The 13,758-nt window shown below is 38.4% G+C and overlaps 1 protein-coding gene across 3 annotated transcripts in view; it reads right to left on the reverse strand.

Moving 5' to 3' along the window:
- The window catches only part of NAALADL2 (N-acetylated alpha-linked acidic dipeptidase like 2), a 1,281,993-nt gene that overhangs the window by 1,149,979 nt on the left and 118,256 nt on the right, over positions 1–13,758 (reverse strand). The gene's annotated exons all lie outside the window — the stretch shown is intronic.

The raw sequence follows: 13,758 nt of genomic DNA on the forward strand, positions 1-13,758 counted from the left end.
TGCAGTGTTTGCTGTAATAAAACACTTACTGTAAATGCTTAACCTTGAATAGATTCTGTATTAATACAATTCCACAATACCTATTTTGACAACTGTCACTATATATTTAATAAATAAGTCACATTGAACAATCCCGTGTTACATTTTTGGTTATCTGAAATATTTGCTTTCTCCTTGCAATTGTGTATTGCTTTCCAGAATCTGTATGAAGACTCCACATATACTATAAAAAAAGAATGGCATGGTACTTTGGTGATTACTCAAGATTTAAAGAACTTAATAGAAAAAAATTATTCATGGAGCAGCATGTTTAAAAGTGCACACAGGTAGAGTTTGATAAGTTATATACAATTCAGAATGAAATCATATAATCGTCAGCACTTACCATATTTTAGATTTATGCTGCATTTTGCCATCATTTTGCATTAGTGCTATCTCAGGTGCCTGCTATTTAATAACCTGGTATTAAGTCATTATGTTTCATTTACAGGTGACAATCAAAAAGATGTGTATATGGCTTTCCTTGCCTTTGAAGAACAACTATAATGGACAATTGCATCTATCTTGCAATTTGAATTGCATTTGCATTGTTAGCTAAATGGGACCTAGATGTTGCCTGTTTCATTTCTTAAAATACCAAGTTTAAAAGACTAGAAGTGTTTTGAAAAGCAATCAAAGAACCAAAGTCTTAGAAAGAAATGATGAATTTCTTCATATAGATGTCATATAAATTAAAGATAGAATTTGTAAAGGAAAGCAGAAATGGGTACAGTTCCTATTATCCAATAAGAATCCTTCATTTCCCAAGGCTGTTTATGTATTTTAACTATTAAATGCAGCCATAGTTTTTGTTGTTGTTGTTTTTTATAGTACAGAAATGTCACTTTCTGGTAATATAGCTTTTAAAATTTTCGTACAATAGAAGCAAATACATTTACATTTTGCAGGTTCAGATACTTCATAGTCAGCTAGTCTACTAATTCATCCTATTGATTTCAACACTAGTTGTCTCCATTTAAATGGAGAGTTATCCTCCATTTACTCTACAGTCTGTCAATACACTTTCCTTCCTCATAATGCAGCCAAAACAACTCTCTTGAAGACCACAAATGGCAGCCTAACTACTAAATCCAGTGAATAATCTTTTATACAACTCAGTCTAGACTTCTCTTTCTCCCTCTTACTTGATACTTTTAGTAAATCACAATATCCTGATGATTCTACCTTCTTACTACCTTTACTATCCATTTCTCTCAGTCATAATAGACTTAATTGTGCTGCAGAAACAACTTCCAAATTGCCATGGCTTGAGGCAATGATTTGTAGGTTGCACCATGTGTCCATTATGGGTTGGCAGGAGGCACTGCTCATAGCAGTAACTCAGAGGACCATGTGATGGAGTATCCACAATACTGTGACACAGAGAACAGAGAGCTCTAGAGAATTTTGCATCGGTATTTAAGGCTCAAGTACAGAGATGACAAGCATCACAATTCATTGGCCAGAGCTAGTCACGTGGCTGCACCCAACCAAGAAGGATTGGGAAGTGCAATCCTATCACATGCTTGGAAAGAGAGTTAGGGAGTCTAAATATTTGGTGAGTAAGACTAATTGCAACCACGGCTCAGAATTTTTCAAAGCTCCTTACTGATGACAAGATCAAATCTACTATCCCATGCATCAGCTCTCCTCTCCCTCTCATCCCTTCTCCTCTCAACTCTCTTCATACCAACCACTCAGAACTTATGTTCTAGTGATGCTGAATTATTTGCAGCTTTTTAGAAAATGACATTGTTGTTGCATGCATGCATGACTGTGTACATATTATTCCATTTGTTTCTCTGGTACTAGAAAACTATTTGTCTTTCCAGTTTTATCTCAAAATACATCTTCCCTGTGAAGTCTTTCCTGACTCCACCCAGATTTTCTTCCACACCTCGTATATACTGTCCCTTCATTAAAATAAATATGCTATTGAACAATTTGAACTTCTCTCCCCACTAGGCTGTAAACAAAGAGGTCAGAGAGTTCATCATTTCAAATTTAGGTCCCTGGCATCTAAGATAAGAGATAAACTCAAAAACACATCTAAGGACAGGATCCTACCAGACTTCTCTATCATTTAACCTATTTGATGACTGCTTTTTAAAACTATTTTGATTCTTTGCTTCCATGACACCATTCTATTTTAATTTTCTTCCCATTCTCCTCATAGTCAGAATTCTGAGAAAATTTGCTGCTTCTTTTCAAGAGCTGAAATAATCCATCCCTTAAATGTTGGTGAAGTGGCGGTAGGGATTCAAGGGTTTAACCTTAGGCTTCCCGGACAATATGATCAATAACAATGACTTCAACCATCATCTGTATATCTTTAAATGACTCCTACAACTAAATCTGCAGTCCAATTCTCTCTTGAGCTACACAAAAATATAGGCAACCTATCACTTGCCATTTCCATTTCATCCCCACACAAGTCAAATTCATCATCTTATCCTTAAATCCACTTCTGTATCTTTCCTTTCTCAGCTGATTGGCATAATGGTCCACAGGATGACTTAAACCAGAACCTGGGAGTAATTACATGTTCTGCCTTCTCTCACTCCCACATGCAATCATTGAACAAATCATGCTGATTTTACCTGTCAAGTATCTCTCATGTTCCAGGTCTGCTACCACTTCTTACTTCTAAGTCTCCATCATTTCTTGCCTTAACTCTTTACCACCTTATAAATCTCTCTATTCTAGTTTTTCCATCTTTCTGTTCTTCCTTCCCTCTGCCATTAGATTTGTCTAAAATGCAATCTTATTGTCACTCATCTATTTGCAATCCATTAATAACTCTTTGTAGTTTTAGCCTGATATCTAAGGTTTCACCTTTCCAGGTTCCAGCATCCTATGATCTGCCCAGTACAAATAACTTCTGGGTCAATGAAGCTCTATCTCTTCAAGCCGCTGTGCCTTTTCACATGCAATATCTCCCACCCTTCTCTGTGACTAGAAGGTCCCCACTTATTGTTAAAAACACAGGTCAAAAGTTCCTTGTTCAGTGAAACTTCTCCAAAACTATCCCTAGACAATGGACTCCTTCAGGGAGAGACACTATGACTCCTACCTAGCACAATGTCTATCTCATAGAAAATGCTCAGAATTTAAGTACATTTTCGAAAGACAGGTACAGGGGTGTTAAGAAGACATAGGCATAGATACAAGAAAGTAATCATCCTGAAGTATAATTTTAAAAGTATTGAAAAAGAAAAAAAAATAGACTATATAATATGCATGACCACTCAACTGGAAAAGAAACAAAGAAGACAGAACAGACATTGTTTCACATGCCATTTTCTTGATTCTAGTTGATTAATCCAAGAATAGTTAGGTAAGTAGAACAAACCAGGAGGGTGATGGAAAGAAAAGATCAACAGATCTTGGTAATTCATAATGGAAGTCAAACCATATAATTTTATTTTACTGCATCTTGTTAAGCAAAGAAGTAAAAAAAAACCTAATGTATTTCAAATCTAAACTACTAAAGGATAATATTATGTCTGTATATGAAAGTGTTGGTGGTAGCAAGAAGCAATAGTGAGATGTTTCCTTTCTTGTTAATACGTTAGATTAAAGAAAATAAACTTGTTCTCTGAAAGTTAAAACCAGTAAAATCCAGACATATTGATGAGGTTAGCCACAACGAATTTAGAAATAAACAAACGTAAATCAAGACATTTGGGTACAATAACCCGATTTTAATTTAGAAAGCAGAAATCTTCTATTGTCCCCAATTTGGAGAAAACTAAGTATGAACATAAAGATGTGGGGTCAGCTGCCCTATAGCATAAAAGCAAGAAGACCAAAGATCTAAAAATCAGAACATATGTCCAAAATTGTCCACTCAAAATAAGTCCTTAGGAAAGATACTTTTTTGTTACTGGAGAGGTCCGTTCAACTGTTGGCAGGGATGATTCTTCAGGCCTCATTCAATCTGAATGAAATACCCATGAAACTATCTATCAAAGAATTTGAAGAAAAACAAATGTCTCTAAAATATATGAAAAGATAATATATAAAAAGGTTTCAGCCTCATTAGAGAAGTGCAGATGAAATTTAAACTAATATATTGTTTTCATATCCACTGATTGGCAAAAATATAAAATTTGACAATATACTTTAGTGGTTTGTCTACGAGGAAACAGAAAGTCTCTTGCCTTGCTTGGAATAGTATAAAGTGTTACGACCACAGAGAGGCAGTCTGGCAATATCTATCAAAATTCTAACATACTTTGACCCAACAATTCTATCTCTGGTAATTTATGTTACTGATATACTTGACATGTGGTAAATGATATATGAACTACAACTTCAAAATTTTTTGTAATAGCAAAAGATTGGAAACAACCCAAATGCCAAGCAACAGGTACTCATATATCTATCTACCTATCTACCTACCTATCTATATATGCACACACACGTAGAGTTGGCCCTTGGTGTCCACAGGTTCCACATCCACAAATTCAACCAGCCAGGGATCAAGAGGCCTATGACAGTTGTGTCTGTACTGAACATGTACAGACTTTTTTCTTGTCATTATTCCCTAAAAAATACAGTATAACAACTATTTACACAGCATTTGCATTGTATTAGGTATTACAGGTACTCTAGAGATGATTTAAAGTATACCAGAGAATGTGTGCAGCTTATATGCAAATACTAAGTTATTTTATATAAGGGACTTGAGCATCCATGGATTTTGGTATCCATGGGGGTCCTAGACCCAATCCTGCACAGACTGTATATATTTATACATTATATATGTGTGTATATATATATATATATATACAGTCTATGCATTTATATATATATATATATATATCTCCATACCTATATATATAGATATATATCTCCATAGAATGGAACATTATGCTGCTCTAAAAAAACAATAAGGAAGATTTCTATTTAGTAATACAAAAATATCTTCAAGATTTATTGTTAAAAGAAAAATACAAGGAACAGAATATAGTCTCCAGTATGTTACCTTCTACAGATAATAGAGTGGGTAAGAATATACATTTGTATTGGCTTGTATTTTCATAAAGAAACAAGGGAAAAATCAAATAAAAATGCTATCATTGGCACTGGCAGAGGTTCTGGAAGAATGAGTGATCGGTGGAAGCAGACATTTTATTCTACACCTCTTTGTATTGTTTGATTTTTTTTTTAGGGTTATGAAAGTTAACATCCTAGTGAAATTACAGTTATACATCATTATTAGTCATGTTGTAGGTACACCACTTCACCACTAGTGATCTACCCCCACCCCCTTTCCCCTGGCAACCACCGATCAGTTCTCTTTGCCCATATGTTAACTACCACCTATGAGTGGAGTCATACAGAGTTCGTCTTTCTCTGTCTGGCTTATTTCACTCAACATAACACCCTCAAGGTCTATCCATGTTGTTGTGAATGGGACGATTTTGTCCTTTTTTATGGCTGAGTAGTATTCCATTGTATATATATACCACATCTTCTTTATCCAATCATCAGTTGCTGGGCACTTAGGTTGGTTCCATGACTTGGCTATTGTGAATAATGCTGCAATGAACATAGGTGTGCATGGAACTTTTGGAATTGCTGATTTCAGGTTCTTAGGCTAGATACCCAGTAGTGGGATGGCTGGGTCATAAGGTATTTCTATTCTTAACTTTTTGAGGAATCTCCATACTGTTTTCCATAGTGGCTGCACCAGTTTGCATTCCCACCAAAAGTGTATGAGGGTTCCCTTTTCTCCACAGCCTCTCCAACATCTGTCACTCTTGGTTTTGGATGTTTTTCCCATTCTAACAGGTGTAAGGTGATATCTTAGTGTAGTTTTGATTTGCATTTCCCTGATGATTAGTGATGATGAGCATCTTTTCATGTGCTATTGGCCATCCGTATATCTTCTTTGGAGAAATGTCTGTTCATGTCCGCTGCCCATTTTGTAATTGGGCTGTTTGATTTTTTATTGTTGAGTTGTGTGAGTCCTTTGTATATTATGGAGATTAACGCTTTCTCAGATGAATAACTTGTGAATATTTTTTCCCAATTAGTGGGCTGTTTTTTTGTTTCAATCCTGTTTTCCCTTGCCTTGAAGAAGCTCTTTAGTTTGATGAAGTCCCATTTGTTTATTCTTTCTATTGTTTCCCTCATGTGAGGGGTTATGGTGTCCGAAAACATTCTTTTGAAGCTGATGTCAAAGAGTGTACTGCCGATATTCTCTTCTAGAAGACTTATTGTTTCAGGCCTAATCTTTAGGTCTTTGATCCATTTTGAGTATTTTAGTAAATGGTGAAAAAGAATGGTTGATTTTCATTCTTTTACATGTGGCTTTCCAGTTTTCCCAGCACCATTTGTTGTAGAGACTTTCTTTCCTCCATTGTAGGCCCTCAGCTCCTTTGTCAAAGATTAGCTGTCCATAGATGTGTGGTTTTATTTCTGGGCTTTCAATTCTGTTCCATTGATCTGTGCACCTGTTTTTGTACCAGTACCATGCTGTTTTGATTACTGTAGCTTTGTAGTATGTTTTGAAGTCAGGGATTGTGATGCCTCCAGCTTTGTTCTTTTTTCTCAGGATTGCTTTAGCAATTCGGGGTCTTTTGTTGCCCCATATGAATTTTAGGATTCTTTGTTCAATTTGTGTAAAGAATGACGTTGGAATTCTGATTGGGATAGCGTTGAATTTGTAGATTGCTTTAGGCAGTGTGGACATTTTAACTATGTTTATTCTTCCAATCCATGTGCTTGGAATGTCTTTCCATCTCTTTATGTCATCGTCGATTTCTTTCAAGAAGGTCTTGTAGTTTTTGTTGTATAGATCTTTCACTTCCTTGGCTAAATTTATCCCAAGGTATTTTATTCTTTTTGTTGCGATCGTGAATGGGATTGAGTTCTTGAGATCTTTTTCTGTTAGTTCATTGTTAGCATATAGAAATGCTACTGATTTATGTATGTTGATTTTATACCCTGCAACTTTGCTGTAGTTGTTGATTGTTTCTAATAGTTTTTCTATAGATTCTTTGGGGTTTTCTATATACAAGATCATGTCGTCTGCAAACAACGAGAGTTTTACTTCTTTGTTGCCTATTTGGATTCCTTTTATTTCTTTTTCCTGCCGAATTGCTCTGGCCAAAATCTCCAGTACTATGTTGAATAAGATTGGTGAAAGTGGGCACCCTTGTCTTGTTCCTGTTCTGAGAGGGATGGGTTTCAGTTTTTGTCCATTGAGTATGATGTTGGCTGTGGGTTTTTCATATATGGCCTTTATTATGTTGACGTACTTTCCTTCTATACCTATTTTATTGAGGATTTTTATCATAAATGGATGTTGGATCTTGTTGAATGCTTTCTCTGTATCTATTGAGATGATCATGTGGTTTTTGTTTCTCATTTTGTTAATGTAGTGAATCATGTTGATTGACTTGAGGATGTTGAACCATCCCTGTGTCCCTGGTATAAATCCCACTTGATCATGGTGTATAATCTTTTTGATGTATTGCTGTATTCAGTTTGCCAAAATTTTGTTGAGGATTTTTGCATCTATGTTCATCAGTGATATTGGCCTGTAGTTTTCCTTCTTTGTGTTGTCCTTGTCAGCTTTGGGGATCAGGGTGATGTTGGCTTCATAGAATGTATTAGGGAGTGCTCCATCTTCCTCTATTTTCTGGAATAGTTTGAGAAGGAGAGGTATTAAATATTCTTTGAATGTTTGGTAGAATTCTCCAGAGAAGCCATCTGGTCCTGGACTCTTATTCTTGGGGAGGTTTTTGATTAGTGTTTCTATTTCTTTACTTGTGATTGGTCTATTCAGATTCTCTATTTCTTCCCGATTCAGTTTGGGTAGGTTGTTTGAGTCTAGGAATTTATCCATTTCTTCTAGGTTGTTCAATTTGTTGGCATATAGTTTTTCATAGTATTCTCTTCTTATCCTTTGTATTTCTTCGGTATCTGTTGTGATTTCTCCTCTCTCGCTTCTAATTTTATTTACTTGAGACTTCTCTCTTTTTTTTTAAGTGAGTCTGGCTAAGGGTTTGTCAATTTTGTTAATTTTTTCAAAGAACCAACTCTTTGTTTCATTGATCCTTTCTACTGTCTTTTTTGTTTCAATATCATTTATTTCTGCTCTAATTTTTATTATTTCCCTCCTTCTACTGACTTTCGGCTTTGTTCTTCTTTTTCTAATTCCGTTAGGTGTCGTTTGAGGTTGTTTATGTAAGACTTTTCTTGCTTATTGAGGTGAGCCTGTATTGCAATGAATTTCCCTCTTAGGACTGCCTTTGCTGCGTCCCAAATAATTTGGTACGGTGTGTTTTCACTTTCATTTGTCTCCAGATAATGTTTGATTTCTTCTTTAATTTCTTCAATAATCCATTGTTTGTTCAGTAGCATGTTGTTTAGTCTCCACATTTTTGGCCCTTTCCCAGCTTTATTCTTGTAGTTGATTTCTAGTTTCATGGCATTATGATCAGAAAAGATGCTTGATATTATTTCAACCCTCTTGAACTTATTGATGCTTGCTTTGTTTTCCAAGATATAGTCTATCCTTGAGAATGTTCCATGTGTGCTTCAGAAGAATGTGTAAACTGCTGTTTTGGGATGAAGTGTCCTATACATATCTATTAGGTCCATCTGATCTAATTTTTCATTTAATTTTGTAATTTCCTTGTTGATTTTCTGTCTGGATGATCTGTCCATTGGTGTTAATGGGGTGTTGAGGTCCCCTAGTATTATTGTATTGCTGTTGATGTCTCCTTTTAGTTTTGTTAATAGTTTCTTTACGAATTTTGGTGCTCCTGTGTTAGGTGCGTATATATTTATAAATGTTATGTCATCTTGGTGGAGCGTCCCTTTTATCATTATATACTGCCCCTCTTTGTCTTTCTTTATCTCTTTGGTTTGAAGTCTACTTTGCCTGGTATAAGTATGGCAACACCTGCTTTCTTTTGTTCATTATTAGCTTGGAGTATTGTCTTCCATCCCTTCACTTTGAGTCTGTGTTTGTCTTTGGGGCTGAGGTGTGTTTCCTGGAGGCAGTATATTGTTGGATCTTGTTCTTTGATCCATCCTGTCACTCTGTGCCTTTTGATTGGAGAGTTCAATCCATTCATGTTTAGAGTGATTATTGAAACATGGGGGCCTACTTTTGACATTTTATCACTTGTTTTCTGGTTCTTTTGCATTTTGTCCTGATGGAGAGCTGTTACTTTGTGTTGCTGTCATTCTGCTTATCTCCTTTGCTCTGGATTTTGTAACCTCTTTTCCTTTTTTTGACTTTTCAGGAATGAGGTTGTTCCTGAGCATTTCTTGAAGAGGAGGTTTTGTGGCAATGAACTCCCTTAACTTTTGTTTATCTGGGAAAGTTTTTATTTCTCCATCGTATTTGAAGTATATTTTCACTGGGTAGAGTATTCTTGGCTCCTTCAGAGTTTTGAATATTTCATTCCAATCTCTTCTAGCCTGTAAGGTCTCTCCTGAAAAATCTGCTGATAGGATTATGGAGTTTCCTTTGTAAGTTATTTTCTTCTGCCTGGCTGCCCTTAGTATTTTCTCTTTGTCATTGACTTTTGCTAGTTTCACTACTATATGCCTTGGGGTTGGTCTTCTTGCGTTAATAAAGTTTGGAGATCTATTGGCTTCTGTCATATGAAGTTCCATCTCTCTTCCGAAGTTTGGAAAGTTCTCAGCTATTATTTCTTTGAACAGGCCTTCTGCCCCCTTCTCCTTCTCTTCTCCCTCTGGTATACCTATAATCCTTATGTTGCATCTCCTAATTGAGTCGGATAATTCTCGGAGAATTTCATTTCTTTTTAGTCTTAGTTTCCTCTCCTCCTCTGCCTGCAGCATTTCTATATTCCTATCCTCCAAATTGCTAATTCTGTCCTCCATATTATCGACCCTACTATTCAGAGACTCCAGATTTTTCTTAATCTGCTCCATTGTGTTCTTCATCTCCAGTATTTCTAATTGGTTCTTCTTTATAGTGTCAAGCTCTTTTGTGACATAGCTCCTGAACTCATTGAGTTGTCTATCTGAATTCTCTTTTCACTCGTTGAGTTTTTTAATAATGGCAGTTTTGAAATCATCGCCATTTAGGTTATAGATTTCATTGTCTTTGGGATTGTTTTCTGGGTGCTTATTATTTTCTTTCTGTTGTGGAGATTTAATATATTTTTTCATACTGCTTGATGGTGTGGATTTGTGCCTCCGCATAGAGATAGAGTTTAGGCGCTGCTTCCACTTGTTGCGACTGGTGTCACCGGGGGGGCAGCTGTTCAGACTGCACCAACCAGGAAACCTGTCAGCTGTTACTGACTGCACCTGGACCCCTCCTCGTAGTCACAGTGGTCCTGTGGGGTCCCTCATTGGTTGTGGGGGCAATCACAAGGGGGCCTCAGGCTGCTGGTGCCTACTGTTGCAGCCCACTTAGATGCACTCCCTCCTTGTGGTCTGCAGCAGTGTTGTGGGCTTTCCCAGCAGCCAGGAGAAGGATCACCTATAATTGCTGGTTTGGCTCTAACAGAGCCCACAAGGTCACACTTGTCCACTATAGGTCCCAGCAGAGCTATGGGTATCTTCTGCAGTCTGTTGTTAGCTCACCTAGCTGTGCTACTTTTGCCCCAGGGCCTTCCCGCATTGCGATTGCCAGTCAGGACCTCTCCATTAGTGCTGTGCAGAGGCTTTCACTGAGGCTGCTGTAGGAACCTGGTGTTCCCCCCTTGGCTACGTAGCCATTTCACCTGAGCTCAACTCTGCCCCACTCCACTCTCACGGGATCTCTGGGAGCCCCTTGCCTCGTCTGGGACATGGCCAGAGTCCGTGGGCCTTGCGGTGGCTTGTAAGCTGCTGCCTTGTGGGGAATTCTGCTCTAGGGAGCTTCCTGGTGTTCCGAATGCTGGGCGGTGCATCCCTGCCAATGGCAAGCAGAGGCCCTCCCTGCTGGGGGGGGTGGGACCCTGGAGCGTCCCCCTGGGCCGCAGAGCCAGGTGTTGGAGCTCCACCCAGTCCCCAAGCACGCCCACGGGAAGTCCAGGCACCCCCTGCACCGACCGTGCACCAGAGACGGTGGGTCCAGCAGCAGCTGGCGGTCTGGTGCAGTGCTGGGGAATCTGCCCACCGGGCTCTTCCCTTACTTCTGGATTCTGGGCGGGGCCTCCCAGCTAATGGCAAGCAGAGGCTTTCCCTGCCGGGGGGATGCAGTACCCCAGAGCGTCCCCCTGAGCCGCAGAGCCAGGTGCTGGAGCTCCAACCCTGTCCCCAAGCACGTCCACGGGAAGTCCAGGTGCCCCCTGCACCAACCCGTGCACCGGAGACCGTGGGCCCAGCAGCAGCTTGCGGTCTGGTGCCGTGCCGGGGAATCCGCCTGCTGGGAGCTTCCCTTTGTTCTGGATTCTGGGTGAGGCCTCCCTGCTAATGGCGAGCGGAGGCCTCCCCTGCCGGTGGGTGTGGGAACCTGGGGATTCCCCCTGGGCTTAGGTGTAATCACGGGGGGCTTGGGTAGGTCTGTTGTCACCTGTTTCCACCATCGCTCCACTGGTGAGTGCACACTCCCACCCTTGGTGTGTGGCGATGCTATGGAGGAGTCCACTAAACGAGAGCCTCCTGCAGGAACTAGGCTGTCCAGGGGTCGGGGGTCGGGGGTCAGAGAGTTTTCACCTATTTCCACCTCCTCCTGGGGGGAAGTCCGTCCGCCTTCCAATGTATAGTAGCACGAGACTCTTAGGCGTCTTGAGATGCTATCTGGATATCCTTTGTTAATCGGTGAATGTCCAATTAGTTGTAGATTCAACGGGGGAGAGACAAAGAAGACCACTCACTCTGCCATCTTGGCCCCACCCCTGGCAGTTTCCTGTATTGTTTGATTTTTAAACCACATAAATATTTTACTTATTCTAAAAGTAGACGAGAAAATGATCAAATTAAAATAAGACCAAAAAACTTGCACATCTTTGCCCAAACTCTTTACTTCCTAAGCAGTCTTCTGAGTGCTCACTGGGCTTTCTGGATAAACTACTACCAAGAAAGAAGTTTCCCAGAAAAGATTACAGCCCTCCTCTTAACACATTGGAAGTTGGCCTAATATATTCTTTTTTACTAGGCTTGTGATTGGCATGAGTTGAATATCTGATACTAATCAACACTAGGACACTGACATGACTATGGGCCAGAGCTACAAGGATGATGTATTCATCAAGATAAAGCCCATGAGCCTACGAGTCTTTTGAGTAAATAGCCATTTAGACTTAACCTGTTATCACTCAGAACACATACGGTTGTCTTTCTATGTACAAGTAAGTGTTTAATAATTGTTAAGTTGAATTGAATGGAAACATTTTTACATTTAAATACTGATATATTTGCAATGCAGAAGACTGAACTGTAAACTCAAATGGATTATGCACTTAAAACTGTTTGCTTGCACTTCAATACAGAGGACATTGATGGAAAGCACAAACAGAAGGCTTTACTTACTTAAATATAACCAAGTCTGACTTGTTTCTCTTAAACTATCACTTTGTTCTAGTCTCTACAACGTTCCTCTCTTTTTCTTTTGCCCTTTAGATGTAATCTAAACGTCATTTTCATTATTATTCAGGTCTATCTTTCCTTCATCTTCATTTAGAACAAATTATAGAAATTAGTCTTCTTGTTTGTATAGAAAATGGCAAAAAACAAAAACTCACAGTAAATGATTAAATACAAAGCACTTATACAACTGTGAGTAGTTATTAATAACTGAGTACTACAACTAGTATGCCTAATCATTACACAGTTCAGTTGTATGTTAACCTCAAATTTATAGCAAATCAAAACTCCTATAAATACAAAATTTGAATAAATTTTATTATATCATCACCTTTTAAACTATAAAATGTCTCTTCTATATCTTTATAAAATGAGTTTTGGGGTGTGTAAGAAAGAGATGCTTCTTTTCTGAGGCTAAACAACTCCTTCACGACATTTGGGGAGCAAGAGCCATTATACCTATGGATATACCAAATAAAACTAGCCCAGGCAAGAAAGAAGTTTGTCAGCTCTCCACAACATCCAATCCTCAGTGCTAGTCCTCAAAACTTAAGAACGTATTAGGGTCTCCAATTTAATTCTGATCTGAGATTTAAGATGTAAGATTTTGACTTCTAGAACGTCTCTCATGGAGTGTGTTTGAAAGCCAGATATTGATCTTACTGCCCATCAATGACACAGTGACTTCTCAGATCATGAACAAAATCTGATGGTGACTGGTGCTTTCCTGTTAATGATCTGCTTGGTTATTATTTCCATCTCCATAAAGTCTCTGCCTAGAAAAGCGCAACATTTGTGAGCAGTCTTGACTTCTGATACACAAGTTTGTTGAATAAGATTGTCCTTCTTCTCAGAGTCAAGGAAAATCAAATTGATTTAGGGCAGTATGATGTGGGTGATACCAAAAACTGCACATAAGAAATGATCCCAAGAAGCCATTCTCCCTGAATTTTAAAGACTAAATGAAAAGTCAGGAAGCAGGCAAATAATGCTAATAGAAACAGAAGGAAATGTAAGAATTAATGAAATAAAGAATAATTTTTCTTCTATACTTTTAAAAATTCATTGCTAGACTGTCTTGGACATGAAAGTTAGAATCATTAGTTAGCTGATCACTTAGAAATTCAGCACAATCAAACTCAATTTCATGTAAAAAGTCATGAGGGAAGATGGTGAAAATTGTTGCATAATTGTACTCAAAATCTA

Source organism: Equus asinus, chromosome 5 (genome assembly GCF_041296235.1).
Source record: "Equus asinus isolate D_3611 breed Donkey chromosome 5, EquAss-T2T_v2, whole genome shotgun sequence".
Taxonomy (NCBI): Eukaryota; Metazoa; Chordata; class Mammalia; order Perissodactyla; family Equidae; genus Equus; species Equus asinus.